Raw genomic sequence first — 6,908 nt, 5'->3', positions numbered from 1 at the left:
TAAGGAAAAGCTTTTTGACAAAAAAAAAAAAACCAGACTATAACCTGTACAGTGCTCAACGATCCACAACAACGCTTCGCTCCACGTGCAAGACTCAACACTATAGGTGATATGGTTTATGTTTATATTGCATATCTGTTAGTTTACATAGTGCATTGATCATAGTATGCATAGTTAGCGTAACAATTATTTGAAACCCTGTGTGCTTACTCTCTTCTATCATCCCACACTTATGCACTTTCGCGACACCTCTCTCACATGTGCTTTCTTTTATGTGAAGATCTGGAGTGGACGTCTGAACTTGACTCAAGCCCAGCTGACGGCCCTAATCAATGAACGAGTTGCTGAGGCACTCACAGTAGTTCAAGAAGGAGGTATAACCTGCCATTCCGACCTATCTTAGGATGTTTAGATCCTACTCTCGCGAACCAACTTTTGTGCTTAACCTTGTCTTTTCTTTCTCGCGCGACAGGTCAACATGCTCAGCCTCCCGTATGTACGTTCAAAACCTTTATGGACTGTCGACCTAGTACCTTCAGTGGTACGGAAGGAGCTGTAGGACCTCTCCACTGGTTTGAGAAGATCGAGTCTGTCTTTGAGATGTGTGAATGCCCTGAGGCTCGTAGGGCAAAATTTGCTACTGGAACACTCGAAGGTGCGGCGTTAACTTGGTGGAACACACAGGTTCAAATGTTAGGGTTGGCCGCTGCTAATGCCACCCCATGGAACGACTTCAAGGATCTGATCAAAGAGGAGTACTGTCATCGCGACGACATTCACAAGATAGAGGTGGAGTTTTACAACTTGAAGATGACGGGGTCTGAAATTGAGGCGTATAGGAAGAGGTCGAACGAATTGGCTACATTGTCTCCTACAATGGTGGACCCCCTATCAAACGTATTGAGATGTACCTCAAGGGTTTAGTGCTAAAGATTCAAAGCCATGTGACTGCAGCTAACCTCCCTACGATCCAGCAAGTCATTCGGCTAGCCCATCGTCTCACGGATCAGGCAGTTGAGCAGAACACGCTGCCCAAGCGTATTAGTGCTACCACTACTTCAGATGCTCCTAGCGACAACAAGCGTAAGTGGGATGGAAATTCAAGCAAGGGTTCGACTTCTGTTCAGTCTCAGTCCCAACAGCGAAGAACTGACGACTACAAGAGCCCTGGTCAGCAATCCTCAGGTAATCAGAGTCAAGGTCAGAGTGGATACAACGGAAATCACCCCAAATGCAATCGTTGTGGTTTTCACCACATCGGACCATGCACTAAGGGCAACTGTCAGAGACGTAACAAACATGGCCATGCGGCCAAGGATTGCAGGAGCCTCTATCCTGCGAATCAGCGACGACAGCAACAGCAGCAGACTCCACAGAACCAGCAGCAGCAGAAGCAACAGAGGGGCAACAACAAAGGATGTTTTCAGTGTGGTGCTGAAGGCCATTTCAACAAAGAGTTTCCCTAGCTGAACCAGAATCAGAACAACAACAACCAGGGAAATGGAAACAATGGGGGTAACAATGATGGCAATGGTGCCAGGGGGCGTGCTTTCGTGATTGGTCAGGGTGATGCGAGGAATGATCCCAACGTTGTGATTGGTAAGTCCTAGTGGATGACTTCTTTGTTTCAGTTTTATTTGATTCGGCTGCCGATACTAGTTACGTGTCTTTAATAGTTAGTCAGATACTTAAGCGTACCCCAACACTTTTGAACACCAAGCACATTGTAGAACTAGATGTGACACCTGTGTCACTTCAACCATCAAACAAATACCAAACCATTGAAATATTGTATTTCATACTTAGGATTTGTATAAATATGTGTATCGTTTGCACATATCAATTCTTGTTCGATTTCGAGCTCTAAATCGCTTTCTGGAAAGTTATACGCGAACTGATGCGTAAACGTAGTCAGTTTAACGCGACAAACACTCTAGAATAGTGACATAGGCTTATCATACCTTAAATAACCTTTACATAACTTAGAAATAAGTTTTGGATGGTTTGGTGTGTTGAAATCAAGTTTATTCTAACGTAGGGACTATTTTGTGTCAAACTGCGAAAGTATGCCGATTCGGGTGGTATCGAACATTCCAGAACTTGATCATAAGTTAAATATTCCCTAAATATCCTTTACATAGCTTAGAAATAGGCTTTGAGGTGTTTAGTGCGCTAAAATAAACTTTATTGATCATTAGGGACTAAAAGCGTCAAAAAGTGCATAAGTTTGCATTTTCGCGCATATCTTACGTTCTGAATATATCCAGACATCCAATAGTTTATGTCATCATTAAAATATTTTATTTTAGTGATTGGCATGATAAAATTTCATTCGTCGCTTAATTTGGATCGTTTTTGCGTCCGTTACGACTTCCGTCGTAATTAACCGAATAACGCAACCGTACGACCAAACGAACCGGCATCCAAGATATTTTTGAGCATGTTTCAAGTTCCCTATACTTTAACTTCATCTTAGAGCTTTGAAATGGGGTTAACGGGGCTTAAACGTATCAAAATGCATCAAATATCAAGTTTGGAGTCACAGGGGCATGTTCTGCCAAATTCCAAAACTTGATGGTCTGCAGACTACATACGGACCGTAGGCAGTATACATACAGTCCGTAAGCCCTTACCAGATACCAGAATCATGTTTCCAGCTTGATCCAACTGTTCCCATGATTTGCAAATGGTTTCTTTGATTCTAGGGGCTGGTTTTGGGGTTCCCATGGTTTCACAAATCAGTGGGTGCAAGTGTAAGGTCTTGATCGAAGCACGGTTTACGAAGAAGGATCCTAACGGTTGTGGATTTCCTATAAATACCCAACACCCTCATTCAAGTTCCTCACAAATCTGATTCTTTTGCTCTAAGTTAGGGTTTAGTACCTCATACCTGAGCAATTTGGATCAAGATTTCCTTGCTTGGACCATTTGTAAGTATTCTTTCATTCTTTTATGCTTTTCTAAGCGTGAAAGTCAAACCATGTTTGACTTTCTGCTTTGACCACGAGTTGGTCAACACGAAGTTCATTGAACTTCGCAACGTGAGCGTAATCACGATGGTTATAGTCCCTAGTGACTATACCTGTTGATTACTACATTGATTAGGTGTAGTGACAAGTCGTAGTTTCGGCCAAAATGCGTATTCATGCGTATTTTGTAACCAAACTACTCTTGGGTATCAAAACACTTTGTTTTGATATCAAAACATGTTTTCTAACTTAACTAAACATGTTCTAACATGTTTAGCTCGTCACTTTTAGATTAGTGCTTATGTAGAGTCGTAAGTCAAGCGGTCTAAACAACCGCTTAGACTTTCGAACTAGACTCGTTTGGTCGATCATTAGGATCCGACCAATCATGTTTAGTGACCATAGTTGTATAGGGAATAACCTTCCGAGGTTATACCTTATGGTCACTTCGTTTAAGTAGTTGTTTGATAGGTAGTTTATATACCTTAGGAAAATGACCAAAATACCCTTTTTATGCATAATTGATATGTAAGCATATGTAACCCAAACTTTTGTCATTTAACTGATTATGCAACATAATTAAACATGTTTAGGCATATAATACTTGTCATAGGACTAGTTAGGCGTTCCGAACGCGTTTTACGCGAACGACGCCTTAAAGTAGCATAAGCTACCTAAACGGGTCGTTATGGGTCGTAAGCACTTAGATTAGGTTTCATTTTAGTATGTAGGCTTTGTTAAACCATATCATATGAGTTCCAATATTCATTTGGTTTATGAAACCTCATCCTATCCGATCTTCCGATTTAGGTCCGGTTTATTTACTTAGTTACCTAAATTAGGTGCCGTTTGATTCCGTAATCCCTCTAGCTTTGCTTGGTTGTTATTCAAGACTTCTAAGCATCCTCAAGTGAGTACATAGTCCCCTCTTTTACTGTTTTCAATGTTTTGGGGTGAAGCATGTGTACCTATTTGGTATGTTCATGATTTCAAAGTATAATTGATTATACATATTAGTACTTATCTTTTGACAAACTGAATGATTATTTATGGTTTAAACACTGATTTTTCAAAGATTATAAAAAATTAATTGTTGAATTGTACTTATTTTATGTTCACTAGACCGATTGGTAGTATGATATAGCGCTATAGGATTTGACACCCCATTCCTGTTGTCATGGAATGTCAGAAACCGATATTTTATCCAAATAGGGATTGCCTTTGTGGTATTTCTATAGTCTCAAAGGTGTATTTTTATGTACTCAGGTCTGAATGAATTCTTAAGTCACATTTTTATTGTATATTTTGTTATACTCCCAAAAGTATAGTTTGATATGCTCTCATGTGTGATATTGTACAAAATCAACATATATTTTGTTAATTATTAAAACATAGTTTGATATGTGATTTATAAAACCAAAACATAGTTTAATATGTTATTTATAAAACCAAAACATAGCTTAACGTGTTATTTATAAAACCAAAACATAGTTTAATATGTCATTTATAAAAGCAAAACATAGTTTAATATGTTATTTATAAGACCAAAGCATAGTTTAATATGTTATTAATAAAACCACAGTATACTTTTGATATACTATTGAAAATTATTATTTTGACGACTAAAGTATATTTAATATACTATTTTAACGATTTTGGAGCTGAAATATATTTTAATATATTACTTATTCGAATTTCTTAAACCAAAGTATATTTTTATATATATATTACAAACCTTTTTATCAAAATGTTGTTTTACAAACAACAAATTTTATATAAACTCATTTTACTTGGTTATTTATTTACCTATGCATTATTCTGTTATATCATCTTATTTCTTATAAATTTTAGTATGATTTATAAAAGAAAATATTTTAAGGTTCATGACTATTTTTGATTAAATATTTTTCTAAAACTTATAAGTCATGAATCCTACTATAATAAAACCTATGTATCTCACAGGCATTTTTATGCTGACGTACCTATTTTTACACATGTTTCAGGTGTTATTATGTGATGATTGTTGATGCATGCTATACATAGGATGGACTCGTAACTTAGCGACTTTAAAACTTGAAAGATAATATTTGTATTTATCTGATTTGTAATAAAACAATGAGTTCAATAATTCAATAATACGAAATTATTTGATCCACGGTTGTGAAACAATGATTCTGGTGCGACACTCCCCGACGTTTCCGCCATGATTTGTTGTTTTACGTGGTCGGGGTGTGACAGAAAAATTGGTATCAGAGCCAATGGTTATATGGAATTAGGTTATTAGTAATGCTTTGACCTAGACTTGACCTTCCTAGGACCCTAACACAAGTTATCTTGTGTTTAGTTTTAAAACAATACCGTCACTTATCCTTAGGTGACAACCACAACGAGAACACAAATTTCGATTCCGCTTTGAAAACCAATCATCTGTTCTAGGATGATTGATTACTAGGTTTTGAACCTTCAAAGTTTTCAAAATCTCGTCAAAGTTTGGGTCTAAATAATGTGAACACGTGCAAACTGGAAGGGTGGATGCCTGTACCCTGAGTCTTCTGTCTAAGGCTAGAGTGTTCGTACAAATCCGCAGTATAGGATCAGTCACTCTTACCTGGGAACTCTTGGGTGAGTGTCCACTTATAGGCGAGCATGTCTTTGCGATACATTATGAAGACCTATTTACTTTGATTCAGCTTTTGTGTGTCATTTGTTTGCTTCGTAGTTCGAACAAATAACCATCACCCATGCCTTTTGGTGGGTAATTGTAATATTCTTACCCAATGCCATTTCACTCATTTCCCTCATGTTTTCTTGTTCTTTTTAGACAATGCCTCCTCGACGAGAATCACAGCCTCAAACTAATGAAGAAGTCGCAGCCCTTGTCGCTCAGCAAATGGCTGCTGTGCTTCCGGGCCTAGTAACCCAGATCCATCAGATATACAACAACAACAACAACAACAACAACAACAACAGCAATGCTCAGTGTAATTTCAAGACCTTTAACTCTGCAAAACCTTAGAAGTTTTCTGGGTCTCAAGGAGCAACCGCGCTCCTGCAATGGTTTGAAAGTTTGGAGAGCACATTCAGGCATGTGCAATGTCCGAATGAGCGTAAGGTTGAGTTTGCATCCAATGTGTTTGAGAAGCGTGCCCTTACATGGTGGAATGGGGTGATGAGTGATAGGGGTGCCGATGTGGCACTAGCTCAAACTTGGGAGGAGCTTCGAGCCCTAATGATGAAGGAGTTCTGTCCTCGTCATGAGCTTAGAGCGTTGGAAAGAGAATTCGACGATTTGAAGCAAGACAGTGGTGAACATCGAGCCTATGCTGACCTTTATGAGGAACTGAGCCTGTTATGTCCTGCCATGGTTACGCCTGTGGAGAAGGCGGTTGAAAAGTACATTGATGGTCTTCCTGACTTAGTTCAGGATATCGTTACTGGCAACAACCCTACTATCGTCAGACAGGCCATAGAACTGTCTGCCACCCTGACTGAATCCCATATCAGGAAGGGTAAGCTTTCTCGAAAGGGCGACCCAAGACCATCTGACAAGACTGCACAAGTTGAACCAAAGGAAAAACAGGCCGAGACACCCAAGAAGAAGAAGCGCAAGGCTTCTCAAAATTGTGCCATAACTGCTCAGAACAATCAGGTTGCACCAGACCAGCCAGCACAACCTCATAAAAGGTAAAATTATGTTGGTACCGCACCTTTGTGCAACAAATGCAACCGTCATCATCTGGAGTAAGTGCCGTGTCACAAATGTACCCACTGTGGACGATTGGGACATTTGATCAACACCTGCCGTTATGCCAACCAAAACCAAGCTGCTTCAAATCCTGCTGCTGTTCAAGCAGGGTTCCCACCTGGGTCGTGTTATAACTGTGATGACCTTACTCACTACAGAAACAATTGCCCAAGACTTGTTAACACAAATCTAGC

This window comes from Helianthus annuus, chromosome 11 (assembly GCF_002127325.2).
Source record: "Helianthus annuus cultivar XRQ/B chromosome 11, HanXRQr2.0-SUNRISE, whole genome shotgun sequence".
Taxonomy (NCBI): Eukaryota; Viridiplantae; Streptophyta; class Magnoliopsida; order Asterales; family Asteraceae; genus Helianthus; species Helianthus annuus.
This window is presented reverse-complemented; position numbering follows the sequence as displayed.